At 53.8% G+C, this 15,415-nt stretch overlaps 1 protein-coding gene across 1 annotated transcript in view; it reads left to right on the top strand.

The window, feature by feature from the left end:
• The window catches only part of ADARB1 (adenosine deaminase RNA specific B1), a 104,975-nt gene that overhangs the window by 14,530 nt on the left and 75,030 nt on the right, over window positions 1–15,415 (top strand). The window lies entirely within an intron of this gene.

The raw sequence follows: 15,415 nt of genomic DNA, 5'->3' as shown, positions 1-15,415 counted from the left end.
TTCATCTTCTGGGTTCCTTGTTTAGCTTATCACTGACCTATGTGAAATCGGCTTCTGTACAGCCTGAGGTCAGGATCCGATGTATTTTCCATTGGCCGGCCAGTTGCCACTCTCATTGTGTGGTCTGCCCTTTGCCTGGTGGTCAGAAATGCCACTTTCATCAAATACTAAATTCTTTCTTCAATTACATTTGCTCGTCATTGCTGTGTAGGAAAACTATTGATTTTGTGTGTTGATTATGTCCAGAGATTGTCACGTGTCTCGTAGTTTCAGGTAGAAGGTCAAATTGTTTCTCCTTGGCCCTGGCTGGTGTAGCTCAGTGGATTGAGTGCAGGCTTGCGAAACAAAGCATCACCAGTTTGATTCCCAGTCAGGGCACATGTGTGGGTTGCAGGCCACATCCCCAGTATAGGGTGTGCTAGAGGCAACCATACATTAATGTTTCCCTCTCTTCCTTCCTCCCTTCCCCATCTCTCTAAAATAAATAAATAAAATTTTTTAAAAAGTATTTCCACTTTTCCCCTTATTCATTGGCTGGAGATTTTGGTGTCTGGCCGAGTGCAGTGTTTAAACAGCAGTGTGATTAGTGGTGCTTCTCTTGTTCTAACTTGCATGCAAATGCCTTTACGTTTCCTCATCGGGAAACTTTGTTGTGGGAACACCACCCCCCCTTTGTCTAGTTAAGCAAGTCCCCTTCCCAGTGTGCCGAGAGTTTTACAGTGAACTTTGTGATGAACAGCAGCAGAATGCTCCTCTGTGCTTGGTCTGCGTTGGATCTGTGGAGATGATCCTGTGTCTCCCTCCAACCTGCGAGCATAGTCAAGTTCTTAAGTACATTTCCTGTTGCTAAACATTGTTTCGTTCTCAGGAAAAACTCGACTTGTAACACACCGAAAATTAAGCTTGTTATTTATTTTAATACCTCTTCTTTTTAAAAAGGAGCCCGCCTCTCCCTGCTCCGCCCTAGCCTTTTCTGACCGCGGCTGGCACACTGTGCAGTGTCCGCAATGGCGGGCTGGTACGTGAGCGACGGCTGGCTCTCCTGCGGGTGCAGGCGTACGAGCCCGGCTCTGCGTGCCGGTCAGTTTTCATGGCAAAAGTATTCTCACCCTGCCTGTTTTCAACTACCAGTGAGCTGACAGCTGCTTCACAAAACTCCTGAAAAATGTCACGGTCCTTTTTCCTGCGCTGGTACCAGCTACCGCTGGACCCCGGTGTGCAACCTGGTGACTTCCACGTCTGCGTCACCATCTCCCGTGTCCACCAGAGGCTTCATCGTGCCCAAGTCAGCACCCGGTCCTCCCCAGGGCCACCATGGGCTCCTGGCGCGAAGACCTGGTGTATTTATTTTCAAGTCATTCCTGTTTTCTACTCTGTGCATTGACAGCTGTTCATTTTCCGCTAAGAACTACCTCGGCCATTCCACTGATATTGTAAATAGTAAACACAGAGCTTGGAGTGATTTTAAGTGACAGACTGGGCATCTGACCCATGGGTCCATGACCCGCAATTGTGTGTAAAAAAAACAGTGCAGGTCTGTGATGGTAAATCCTTAAATCTGAGCTGTTGCTAGTATCTTACATTCATGCAGCTCTTTGTCTTCCCCGATGTAAATGACAGTATTTCTCATGCATTACTTACACTGTCATTTGACAGACGTTTTTTGAATATCTACTGTGTATCCCGCACTTCGGATCCCAAAGGGGTAAGTAGCAGTGAATAAAGTAACCCCTTCATGGCACACAGGTTCTGATATATCTTTAAGTCCGGTGTTTTCCCTATTCAGCTGTCCTTGACAGTTTTCTCCGTCTCAGACACCCATTTGTGTTTTCCCGGCATTCTCTTAAGTCAACCTGAAATAAGCCCAGTTTTTCCCACTGCTTCAATTCTGAAATTTCCTGCTTCTATACTAGCTGATGTTTAGCTTAACTGTATTTCTGCTTCGACCAAATTTTCATGAGGAAAAGGCAGAGGAATTGGGACTGGTGGCTTTTACATTAGGAAAGGCTAGTGCTTTGAGAGGGTGTGAGAGCAGAGTGACTGGAAGCGTTCGGTGAAGTGACCCTCCTTCCAATGCGTGGACTGTCACCTAAGGAGGAGCCGTGGATGAGCGTATGGTCTGCCAGGGCAGTTCCGGGCTGCTCCCCACCAGCATGTCTCCGTCTGGCTCCAGACGGCTCTAGGATGCATGGGGCTCTGCCTTCTGGCAGCTTGGTGGCTCCGAGGGGCCGGAGCCAGCTCCCCAAGTTATGTTCATAACTGAACAGCACAGTTATGTCTTTGCGGTGTGCTTTGGAGTCAGGCGGAGGAGATGGGACTCAGGTCCCCACTGTGCAGGGCATCGTGGTCCCAGGAGAGTGGTGGGTCTGCCTGGGGTGGGGGGGAGGAGCTGGAGGACCAGGCGGAGTGTCGTGGAGGGTAGCTGGGAAGTGTGGATGCAGGCCAGCGGGCCTCAGGAACCCATCTGCTCGTGTCTCCGCCAAACAGATTTGGATTTCTGCTCTTTAAATCCTGCGCAAAGTTAACGTCTTTAATTTAGAAGTCAGTGTTTTATTTTAATAAGAGAAAATGGTTCTGATTTATTCAGACAATTTGAAAGACCACAGAGATCGGCCTTCCTCATTCCCGGAGGAGACTGTGGGAGAACAGAGTATGTGAACAGCAGCCTGAGTGGGGCTTGGCTCCCAGGCCCAGGTCAGCCGTCTGCAGAGGGGAGCCTTTGGCGGAAGCACGGTTCACTCTGCGGGGGTCCGTCGGTCCAGAAGGTGAGCCCTGGCCCTCAGCCGAGATCCAAAGCCACCAGCACACTCCCTTTTCTAATTCGGATCCTGCCCAACTCCCTTTTTACCAGCCAGGTCCCTGTAGGCTCTGAGGATGGAGAGAGACTTCTAAGGCCCTTCGGGGACCAGGCAGCCCCTGTCCTCTCCTGGTGAATTCGCCTCAGCTGGCCCCCTTAACTCTTCTGGCCACGTTGCAACTGGCTGGGAGAGGGGCATAAATAATAACATCAAAAAGATTTAATGGGAATGCACATTATTTTTTTTTTTTACGGTATAGTTATACCTTGGAACTTGACCTTTGGAAGTAATAATTATAGGATCAAGTCAGTCTAAGGGTTGAATCCTCAAAAATTACCTTTACATCATGGGTGGCGAACACAAGGCCCGAGAGCCGGATCTGGCCTCTACCTCGTTTTATCTGTCTGGCACCTCGTTTCTACCCAGCGGCAGGGCCGAGCTCCTTGCCCCTAGTTAAGGAGTAATGACAGGTATACAGTCCTAAAATTAAATTCTCAGCCCTTCGAAGGCATCCGTGAGGCTGTTGCAGCCCCCAGTGAAAAGGAGTGTGAAACCCCTGCTTTATATCTTAGCATTCAGGAGCCCTGTCAAACTCACTTTTCCATTGCTGTGCTCCTGTTGGATTAAAAAAAATAATACATCTTATTGATCTGCACTTAGATTTATAGGTCAGACTGATGCTAATAGTATCACGGAAGAGCAAGAAACGGAACATCTTTCTCCAAATGTGGGAGTAATGAACCAGTTAGGGACTGTACCGAAACACAGAGCGAGTGAGGCAGAGCAAGTCAGTGGGGCCCCTAACGGCTTAAATCAAACTCTTTACCCGAGTGATTATTTAAAAGCTGTTTTAGTAGGTAGAGCCTTCCAACCCTATAAAATAGGTGTGATTCACCACCACACATTTGTATTTTCTACTTTTCAAAGACAGGTCCTAGGTCCCAAAGATGTCAATATTAGTGTCACATCTGCTTTCGAACGCCGAAGAAATCTTTGTCCTTTTCTCTGGGGGTCAGCGGGGCCATCTGTTCCTAGGCTGTTGAAACCCTTTGGATGAGTCTCAGCTCCCCCCACCCCCACCCCCAACACACAGTATTTACACGGTCGTCACAGGGAAAACCAGGAAATCAAGGCTCCAGATAATCTCGGGAGGAAGGAAGCAGCACAGCACGCTCCCCCAGGGGCCACACACTCACGCCCCTGGGGGGTAGGCCCTGAGGGGCCACCAGGGGGCTGTGCTCTCCCGACTCTCCAGGGCATGTTCTGGGCAGCTGTCCCTCCCAGCGCTCGGCCTCAGGACCAGCTGTGGCCGTTTCAGGTCAGCTCAGTGCTCCTGTCGACAGGTTTCCAGAAGTGCTCACTGACATCTTGGACGAGGGAAGAGAGAAGCTGGCATCCCGGGTGCCGAGCCTGCAGTGCCATCTGCAGCACTTTCCTGCCACCCATTGCACTCTGTTCTGCAGCTCTGCAATGAGTTCCCGTCCCGTGGGTGATGGTGCAGGGGGTTCACAGCCTGAGGCTGAAGCCTGTCATTGCCTCTACACAGCTGCATCCCAGAAAACCCACCGTCTCTTGGCCTGGCCTTGGTGTCCTGCAGCTGGGGGGGGGGGGGGGTGGCCAGGCAGCTGGTCTGCAGGGTATGGGTGGCCCTGCTCGGCCCCGGGACTCTGGTCAGGGCAGTGAGGCCCTGGTGGGGAGGCCTTGAGCAAGGCCTCCTGATTTTTAAAAGACTGTCCAGACTTAATGAGTCTCTGCTCCCCTGGCTCTAACTCTAGGTACACAACTTATCTGCCCCATGAGGCACCTTAGGGCCGGGCTTTGTTTTCCCCCTCCTTCTCCCCACCTTGCCTGTTCTTAGCCCAAAGGCTGCTGCCTGCCCTCTGGGTGCCCAGGCCTCTCCCACCAGTTTGTTCTGCAGCCCTAGCCCCAGACATGGTACAGCGAGCGCCAGCTCAAAGCTGCTCTCGTGTCCCCCCGCCCCCCATCGCTCCATCCCTGCTTCCTGCATGGCCACAGCCATCCTCACCCCCCTCTCCCACCCTCACTCCAGTGTTGGGTGAGGCTGCCAGCTCCTCCCCCCCTCGTGGGTTCCGGTCTTCTCTGCAGAACCCCCTGTACCCAGGGGTCCTCACTGGCTTCCCCTGATCCAGACTTGCTCCCAGGTGGTCCCCCTTTTGTGTGGTCACTGAGTCATCTTTCTAGGGCACATCCCCTGCTTGACCCCTTCAGTGACTTCCCATCACAACGGGAGAAGTGAATTTCCTCAGGAGAAAGGTCACAGCCCCTCTCTGGCCTGTCCCCTCTGGGTTCTCTGTTTGCTGCTCTGTACAGCCCCTCCCCCACCCCGGGTTGGTGTCTGTCGGTCCTGGGTTCGGGTCAGAGTCACCCTCAGGTGTTCATTCAGCCATCAGATGCTGTCTTCTTGGGCAGGCTGTCTCTCCCTGCCTCCCTGTGTCATTCTTGTCCATGTCCCCAGGTTAAGGAGCCCTTATGTGGCCCTGTGTTGTCTGCCCTCCTCCCTGGCACCTGAGTGTTTGAAAGCCTGGGCAGGCCTGGTCACTGCGGGGCTCCAGGCCTGTGGCCACCCTGTCTGCAGGACCCGTGCCCAGGCATCCTCCCCATCTGGGTCTGATTCGGGGTTGCCTTGTAGCAGGACTCCTGGCTGGTGTGGCTGTCTTTCGACTCCTGCGGCCTTGTACTAAGCAGTGGGCAGTCTGGGGCTGTAGCAGTGGCTTCCAGACCCTGTGTCTACTCTGCTGGTCATCCTTGTGCTGTCCCTTTGGGTATGGTGGCAGCTGTCCCGACTCTAGCCCGATGTTCCAGAAAGGAGGGGAAGCAGGAAGGGGTGGTGTCTCCATCGGGAAAGTGTTTCAGGAAACCCCTAGCTTCTGTTTCATTCTCTGGACGAATGCCACATGGCCACCAGGACGTCTGGACAGGGTCTGTGTTCCACAGCATCAGGCTGTGTGAGGAAGGTGAGGTGTGTGGTGGGCAGGGCCGAACGGGCCCCCCATGGCCACATCTGCAGGGGCTCTTGCATGCCATTGCGGAGGCTTTAACAGTGTTGGTGTGGGGCGGGGGGCTTTATTTAGCAGCCACGTCTTAGTGTCCCAGGTTCTGGAGCACTGGAGAGAGCCCCACACAGCACAGGCAGGGGGGTGGAGAGTGGGGGCAGGCCCCGTTTTAAATAAGAATAGGCAGAGACTGGGCTGTCTGTGGCCATAGGGACCTGCTAGTCTGTTATGGCAAATTAGACTTACGTATGCACCTGGGGACAAGCCTTGGCAGGGACAGGCCTCTTTTGTGCAGAGACCTGAGTGTGTGGTTGCTGTGGGTGGGCCCAAGGAAGACCAGGAGAGCAGGAGACTGGCTGGGCAGGCCCTGCTGTCCCTCCTGCAGTGACCTGGGCTCCCTCTACAGGGGAGAGTGACTGAGCTGCATTCTCTGCACAGGGCGAAAGAGCAAGACTTCAGGAGGAGAGTGAAGAGTGAAGGCAGGCGGGGACTTTGGACGTCAGGGCGGTGCCCTTGACCTGGGTGGTGGCCTGGGCAGCAGGATGGAGGACAGTGCTTTGCAGGGAACCAGCACAGTGGCCAGAGGGATGGAGCCGTAGGTCTGACTTGCACCTTTGCTGCCTGAGTCTGCCCCCAGACTGTGGCAGTGCAGGCATCTGGACAGGTCACTGGCTTTTGCTTTTCCCTTTCCAGCTCCCTTGGCGCTTCGGGCCCAGGCCTGCAGGCCACATGCTGCACCCCCTCTCTGGGCTGACATCTCCCCTGTGTCCCAGCAGAACATCTGGAAACAACCACTTCATTTCCCTAAATTTTGTACCCTTCCTTGTGGCAGCGAATGTCACCAGCACCCCCGTCTGCTAGAAACCTGGCAGTCGTCCTGGGCTCGTCACTGTCACATCCAGTCCCCAGCACACTTTGTGCCTGCTGTCCCGAGTTCGCCCTCCCCCTGGAGGCCGGGCTGCCCCTGCTGCCCCGCAGCCCAGCGCCACCCCTCCTTTGGCCTCCACAGACGCTCTTGCAGCCGGCCCTGGATCTTCCCTCGTGTTTTAGCGCCTCCACGACACACCAGAGGTCACTGTCTTACCCCTGGGCTTGCTCACCTTTGCCTGAAATAAAACTCACTCCCCCTAAGCCATCAGCACCCTGCTCAATCGGGCTCTCTCTCACCTGTCTCTAGCCGCCCTGACCACCTCCCACAGGTGCTCCAGGCCACAGCCTCCTCCCTCTGACCCCAGTCTGCGTGGATACAGCTCCCGACCTCCTGGGCTCCTGCACCTGCCTTGCCTGTTCCCACCTCGTGCCTTCCCTGTGCTGCTCTTCTGTCAGGTGACTGTGCCGCAGAGATGGCCCTGCCCCCCCTGCTTGGGGAAGTGTACGCTTGTCTTCTGTGGAGATGCAGCCGAGGACGTGGTGGTTTGGTCTCTGGAACCAGATGGTTGGCTTTGAGTCATCCTGGCCCTGCCTCTCTGCAGCCGTGTGATTTAACCCAGGCCTCAGTTTAGTACATCCATCTGCAAACTGGGTATACCAACCTCATTACCATGAGGGCTGACTGTGAAGCCTCGTGACGGTGTCTGTGGACACCGAGTGCTGGGATGCGCGGGGCTGGCTCCTGGCAGAGTGCCTCCTGAATGGGGTCTCTCAGGAGGTCAGGAGCTGCCACCTTGTCCTGGAGCCTCGTGCCTTTGCCTGGGGATTGGGGACAAGGCCAGGTTATTCTTAGCATTTTAGGCTCGTAGATCAGGTTGGGTGTCTTTGTGTGGGACACAAATGATGGACCCCAATCCAGGGACATCATGTCCCCAACAAAACAAGTACTGCCCACCCAGGGCCTGCCCAGTGGCTCTGGGCTCAGGGGCCTCTGATGCCCACCCTTCCCTGTACCCCGGGTTCCGTGGCCCTAGGTGACTCCTTCTGAAGTACACACCCGGAGGCCTTGCTGTAAAAATGCTAGAAATTGTGAAAAGTGTTTCTCGTGTACCTGGGACATCACCCAATCATTTTTTCTTAATGTTTCCCTGAGGATTTGTGAGTGTGTAACACTTCTTGTGCTAGACTTCGAAGGGTAACTTGGCCCTTAATGGGGAGTGCGGAATGACAGACACACCTCCTCCTGGGAACCGCGGCCACTGCCAGCGGTGACAGGTCCTGTCGGTAAAGGCACTCTTGGGATGTGATGCCGTGACACTTGCCTCTGTGGCCCCCCTCCCAGACCCCGTGTCCCCAGTCCATCATGAGGCAGCATCGTGCTGATCCCGGTGCAGGGGCCTCCTGCAGCGTGCCTGACTGGCCCTCCTCCAAACTGCCGAGGTCATCAGGGTCACGAAGGAAAGTCAGAAGCTGTGCAGCCCACAGGAGAGCTGAGGGGACATGATGACCGAGTGGTGTCCTGGGATGGAAAAGGGACAGTAAGTGAAATCTGAGGAAATCTGGTTGCACTATAGCCTGTCAGCTTAGTTAATAATAGTGCGTTCATTAATCGTGGCAGGTGTACCATGCTAACATAAGACGTTAACTGGGCAAACTGAATGTGGGTATGTGGGAAATCTCTGTGCTGTCGTTTCAGTTTTTATAAAATATAAAATGGTTCTCAGAAATAGTATTTTTAAAAATATTTTATTATTTTTATAGAGAGGGGAAGGGAGGGAGAAAGAGGGAGAGAAACATCAATGTGTGGTTGCCTCTCACATGCCCCCAATTCAGGACCTGGCCCATAACCCAGGCATGTGCCCTGACTGGGAATTGAACTGGTGATCCTTTGGTTCACAGGCCAGTGTTCAATCCACTGAGCCACACCAGCCAGGGCTAAGGTCTATTTTAAACAAGAGTGTTTTTTATAAGCTATTAATGCCTCAGAAGCCCCTTACGTGTCCTCATCCCCTGCCCTAAGTGCCATCCCGACATCCGTGTTGGTGGTTCTCTTGGTGTTCTGTGTAGCTTTGTTGCCTTGGCATGTTGCCCCAAAAAGGGTGCATCTTTTGGTTTCTCAGTGAGCAAGGCTCACGTTGCCAGCAAGCCCTCCTGGGCGAGGTCAAGGTCTTTGTGACTGGGGATCTCCACGGACTTCACCGGCAAGGGTCCCTCCTGGGCAGCATCGTCACTAGGTCACACGTGTTCATACACTTTTTCAAAGTGGGGCCTTTTAACTCCAGTCAGTTGGGACTACCGCCATCTCCATCCGTGCCTCCCTCCCTGGCCTCCCGTGCAGGGTGGCCATGGACATCTTAGCGATGCAGCTGAGAGGAGGCTGCGTTGAGGATGCATTTAGTTGGGGTTTAACGGGTCACTGTATGTGGGTGCAGCCCCCTCTGTGAAGAGTTAGGTGCCATTCGGTGGTGCAGGGGGGAGCCAGGCCAGAGGAGAGGGGCCCTTGACCACTATGCCTCCTTATTGCCTTGGACCCCTGGGGAGAGTCAGGCTGCAGAAAGGAGAGGGAAGATGGGACAATGAAGGCACAGCTGGGTCAGGGCAGGGACCATCATGACTGCCACTTGGGGACGTGAGGGGACATGGAGGGATGGACTGGGAGTGGAGGTGTTTCCAAGGAGAGGGGTCTCCGAGAGCTCTGTGGTCAAACTCCCTCCACGCTTGTCAGCAGTTAACTGGAGCAAAGTCAAGGTTGTCCGTTTTGGCCAAGTCCAATGCAGGGTCACAGGGGACATTGCCAAGGGCTCAAAACAGAGGAAGCATCAGAAGTGACAAGTGGGTGTTTTGGGGAGCAAGGACTGTGCCTTGTCGGGGTGTGAGGTTACGGATGGCAGCTGCTGCCCTGGCAGCTGGCCCGGGAGGCCTCCCGGAGCCGCGCCGCACCCACTCTCCCCTGGGTCTCTCTGGGGTGGCTCTGGCCACAGGGGCCTCCTGTGTTGTGTGACATGAACACACAGTTGGTGTTTCCCCTCAGGGGAAATGCTCCCCAGGGAGACTCACACATTGTGAGCATGGAGTTGGGGAGCAGGGCAGAGCCAAGGAGACTCCTAACGGTCCTGTCCGTGCGAGGAAAGGGAAGGGCGAGGTGGGTGAGGGTGGCTTGCCTTCCCCAGTGACTCTTCTGTCCCGTCTTAGATGCACCATCCCCCCCTGTGTTTCTCATATCTGACCGCGCTGTTGAGATTGTTTTAGAGGAGTGTTTGGTGTCACTGCGGACTTTGACGTCTGATGAGGGGCGCACCGCTCGGTCCCTCCGTTATTGTCAGCTGCTCCCAACCGGTTGCCCGTCCGCTGTCCTGCAGTATTGTGGTTCTCAGATCGCAAGAAATTAAATGTCTATTATTTTTTTAATTTTAAAAGATTTTATTTATTTATTTTTGGAGAGAGAGGAAGGGAGGGAAAAAGAGGGAGAGAAACATCAGTGTGAGAGACACATCCATCCGTTGCCTCTCGTATGTGCCTCAACCAGGGACCGAACCCCACAACCCAGGCAGGTGCCCTGACTGGGAATCGAACTGGTGACCTTTCACTTTGTGGCATGATGCCCAACCAACTGAGCTGCGCTGATCAGGGCAAATTAAATGAGACAGCCCATGAGGATTAGCTTTAAGGAAATGCTGAATTATTTCAAACATCATACAAATTAAAACTTCATTCATTCCAATATGTCCAAGTGTTTCAAGAGCTGGCCTTTTAAAAACAAACAAACAAAAAAAACCCCTCACCTGAAGATGTATTTGCTGATTTTAGAGGGAGAGAAAAGGAGTGGCGGGAGAGAGAGAGAGAAAGGAAGAAAGAAAGAGAAACATGGATCAGCTCCTCCCCCACGTGCCCCACTGGGGATCAAGCCCACAGCCTGGGCGTGGGCCCTGACCAGGAACTGAACCTGCAACCCTCCGGTGTGTGGGACTGTGTTCCAACCAACTGAGCCGCTTGGCCGGGGTGGGAGCCGGCCTTTTTAATGGAAACAGAGAGGGCCATGGGAACACACAGGACCTGGAAATGGCATTCACCTGTGGTCAGAAGCGCATGAAGCTCGCCACTGCCCAGGGCTTCTGAACTCGTTGGGCGACTTGCTTTTTATAGTAGGCCCTGTGTAGGAATGTTGACTCGAGTCGGCTGCTTTGCTCTTTCAGTCTCTTTTTCCGGTGATACCCGTGTCTTTGTTCCGTAAGGCGACTGTGGAGGACTCTCGGCGGCCTGAGCAGAAATCCCTCTGTGGGAAAAGCGCGGCCTCGATGCCATTTCGTGTTGGGGTTCTTTGCTCCTCAACCTGTTGACGAAGTCGTTCTTAGATTCTCAAGTGTTATCAGTAGGATTCCAGGCTTTCAAAGCTGTTTGCTTTTGTTTTGGTTTTTTTCCCCCCTTTTTCCACAGCAGTATTAATTCCTTTCTTTGTCTTTATTGCAATTGTATCCTGTAACAACAGGCTTATTAACTTCCTTGGGAGGTTTTTACCGGTTCCTTTCTCCACTGGGCTGTGTTGCCAGCAGGTTTACAGCCCCTTCACGGCACTTACCAAAGCTGTCTGTGTTCAGTGTGGGCTGTAGTTGTGTTTAATGTTCCATGATACATTAAGTGCACATGCAGTCACATTAGCTTCTTATTCCAAACATGTGCGTTGTCATTTCTCTAAAGCCACCCTAACGACACGCACTGGAGACGAGAGGGCTGCAGCGACGTGAGTGCCACGATGCCTGGGGTGCGTTTCCCGTGTGTGGGAAGCCCCAGGCCTTCGGTGTTGTTGCCCCTTGTCTTGTCCTCTCCTAGGAGTGGCTGGAGAGTTAGTCAAAACAACAGATCGATAAAAAGTAAATTTTCCTAGCAACATAAAAGTAGTTTAGCCTACCTTACTTTTACAAGCTGTGCTTAGTGCTGTCTGTGGCGGGTTCAGGTCCTTCTAGGGGAAGGCACCCCAAGCCAGAGGTCGGCAAGGTGGGGTCACATGCGAGTGGAGGTGATGCACATGTGAGATGTGCTGGGCAGGACGTGCGACTGCTGGGGTGCCGCCGTAACGACGTAGGATTTAGAAATGTGTTTTCTATCCACTTCAAACTCTACCAAACAGTCACATTTAGGTGTCTAAAAATCTTTTCTTGGGGGCCCATGAATGTCAGTCACCCCACTTGTTGTAGGTGGAAGTTTTGTTGTTTATGGCGAGAGGAGTCTTCTCAGAGGTTTACATGAGACCCAGAGGCTGAAGGAGACTTTGTTGGAACAAACGTGGCAGAGCCCGTTTCTGGGTGCTGCCTGTCATCCCCCCCGCGCACCACCACCCCCTCCCCCCNCCCCCCCCCCCCCCCCCCCCCCCCCCCCCCCCCGCCAAGCTGGACTCCCGGAGCAAGAGTGGTGTTGGCCTCGCAGGCCTCGGGGAAGGGCCAGGAGCAGAAGCTGCACAAAACACAGGCGTGTGGTTTGATTAAAAACGATAAAAGAGGACCCTAAAGTTCCCACCGGACAGGCTGGGGAAACAGTGAGCAAAAACAAAGATATACAGTTCTGGCTCAAAGAGGTAAATGGTCTTGGTTTGCTATGGGCCCAGCGCCCCCCTCCCCCAGTCGCAGTGCTGTCCAGGGGCCTGCCTGCCATGGGGGTGCCCTGCGTCCATGCTGCCTGACAGTGTCCGCCCCATGGGAGGTCACAGCCAGAGGGTCAGTGACGAAAACCACTCAGATGGTGGCAGAAGTTCAGAATGAACATGTGAACACCCTGAGTAAGGGTCGTGTGCACGACAAATAACCGGGAGACACCGTGAAGGTGACGGCCTCGTTCCCAGCAACAACTATAGAGATAGTGCACTCGGGGCGATCACAGTAAGGGGTGTTCTACACAGAGGTGAAGGCGATCCTGAAGGAATTCCCGAGAAAGACACAAAGGTGGCCTCCAGCAGGAGGATATGCCTGTTCCTGGTTAGGGTGTGGTAGCGTCTTTAAGGTGGCAGTTTTCTCCAAATTAACTCACAAATGTAATGCCATTCCTTAAAAATACAAACACAAGTCATTTTTTTCTCTTGGACCGAAGGTGTAGATTATAAAATCGACATAGAAAACAAGCATGTGGGAGTCCTAGAAAACTCAGAAGAGGATGGGCTGGGAATGGAGACGGCCCGCGGACAGTGAAGCTTGCAGTAAATGAAGTCTGCAGTGACGCGGCGCAGTGATGATGCCCAGGCAGTCACTCGCAATGAACAGGGAGCTCAGAATGAGCCCGGGCCAGGTGGAGTTCTGGTACGGGCATGGTTCAGGTGGCCCCTCAAGTCCCGGGTCAAGATGGGCTTCTTCATAAGGATTTGGGACAGCGGAGTCATGGGGGGCAGCCATTAGATTTCCACCTTCCAGCACGTGAGGCCGCGTGCCCCAGATGGGTCGGAGAGCCAAGTGCAAAAGGCGGAACCATCCAGGTGTCAGGGAAGGCTTTTAAAAGTGTGACTCAAAATTCAGGCTCAACAAAAGGAAAAACGGTCAAATTTGACTACTTTAAAAAGTACTGCAGCCCTGCCTGGTGTGGGGCAGTGGATTGAGTGCCACCCTGCGAACCAAAGGGTCGCTGGTTTGATTCCCAGTGAGGGCACATGCTTGGGTTGCAGGCCAGGTCCCCAGTTGGGGGCGCATGATGTTTCTCTCCCTCTCTTTCACCCTCTCTTCCCCTCTGTCTAAAAATAAATAAAATATTTTTAAAAAATACTGCAACAATGGAAAACTATCTGATCAAAAACAAAACAACAAAACATTGTAAGTAAGGTCAGAAGACAGAAAGATCAATTGTGAGAAAAAAACTTTTTGCAACATATCATAAATATTTAAAAAATCACAGGGTGGGAGGCAGGTGTGAAGACCTAGGTCCTGTAGGAAGACAGAGAAAGGGTATGAGCGGACGGGGCACGTGCATGCACACATGCACACAGCCCTTCCCCGAGACACCAGTTCTCAGGCATCAGACGGGCAGAAACTCAGGCGTCAGAGTTCTTTCAGAGCTGTCCCTACTGCACGTGCTTAGTTGGAAAGGATGCGTTAGAAGCAGGCGGTGGGGCCTTTTCAGCTCTCCAGACCACTGGAGTTCATGGTTGTGTACTCAGAGCTCACTCGCAGTGCCCTCTGAAATGGCCTGGACAATGATGCGATGACAGCTCTGCCCCCACTTCTCCTAGGTCCTGGGTGCTGATCCTGTGGAGTCAGTGGCACTTGGGAACCTATGTGCACAGCAGTGGGTGCCCTCGAACATGAGGGCTCCCGTGGACACTCCAGGCTGCTTGTCTTCCCTCTGAACCCCACGCCTCACCCACACCTGGGCCTATCAGATCTAGGGGTTTCTCCTCCGCTGCCTGTTCTCTTCGGGCAGCTGGGTGGTCACTCTGGGTCTCGCTCTTGGTGTCTGAGAGGGGAGGAAGTTCCGGGGGAGGGCGGTGGTCTGTTGATGCTGCCCATACGATCACTGTCACCAGGCCATCCACCAGCTGGGCCCTTGGTGGAAGGTGAGCTGTGTACATGGCTGTAGAGTGTTGGCCTCACTTGGGCAAGTCTGTCCATGGCATCTGAACTGAAAGTCAGACGGAGATGAGGAGACACACAGACAAGGGGATGGAGGCAGCAGAGCCAGCTTCATGCTCAGGACTGTGCCAGAACCTTCTGTCCCGGCGCCGCAGGCCTGGCCCCCAGCTGCCACATCTCAGCAGACACCCCCTGCTGACAGTACGCTGTGTTCTCTGGGCCGGGCGCTGGCAGAGGCTGACTTGATTTGATTTACAAACTGATTTTTCATGGTTCCTCATGTGGACTTAAGAATACAGTCTTTGCTCTGCTCCAGTGGCTTCTACGCAGAGATGACAATGGTACAGGGGACAATGAAACAGATGAGCTGATGCTGCTCGCAGGCCTTGGGCAGGAGGCCCCATGTTGGTCCTGCCAGTGCCGGTGGGCTCCCGAGGCCTTGGTTCTCACGTGGGTGGGGGACAGCCTTGCCTCAGGGAGGTCTCAGCAGTGGGACAGCGTCAGGTGCAGCTAGTGCCCAGCGCCCACTGGGGCCTGATACTGCACCAAGGGAGGTTTGCTCGCTAACTACCGGGTCCCCCTTTACCTGTGAAGTCCCACGCACTCGGCCCCCTGAGCCCCTCTTCTGCTGACCAGACCCGTTAGGAGCATTTTTGTGTGAGAGAAAGCCTGTCACTGTATCAGGGGCCCAGCTGGCGAGCGCCAGCCTGTCTCCTCCCTCTGCTGTGGCACTTACACCATTTAAAGGATGTCCTGCCCATTTAGGTGCTCATCCTGCTGCTGGGGCGCCCTGGACTGCCCTGGGTCTGGTTGTGTAGGCCCTCAGGGCTGTGCCACCCTGGCATGAGTAGTCCTGTGCTTTAAATGCTGTGCTGGCACAAGTCGGTCAGGAGGGTCATTCTCCCCCTGATGAGCATCTTCCTGCTCTCTGTGTGTGAGGCTTCCAGGCCTCATTGCATTTGGGGGATGGTGTGGAGACCAGAGGTCGCCTCGCCTTACTGGGAGGTGGCCCTGCGAGGAGACTGCAGACCTGTGTGGTACCCTAAGACCATAGCTACCTCCCCAAGCTGCTTTAAGAATTAAAGGAACATTTAGCCCTGGCTGGTGTAGTTCAGTGGATTGAGCACAGGCCTGTGAAGCAAAGGGTCACTGGTTCGATTCCCAGTCAGAGCACATGCCTGGGTTGTAG

This window comes from Sturnira hondurensis, unplaced genomic scaffold (assembly GCF_014824575.4).
Source record: "Sturnira hondurensis isolate 20B ecotype Veracruz unplaced genomic scaffold, ASM1482457v3 Scaffold0015596, whole genome shotgun sequence".
Classification (NCBI taxonomy): domain Eukaryota; kingdom Metazoa; phylum Chordata; class Mammalia; order Chiroptera; family Phyllostomidae; genus Sturnira; species Sturnira hondurensis.
Note: the sequence above shows the minus strand (reverse complement) of the source record. Positions and strands in the feature narration are given on the sequence as shown.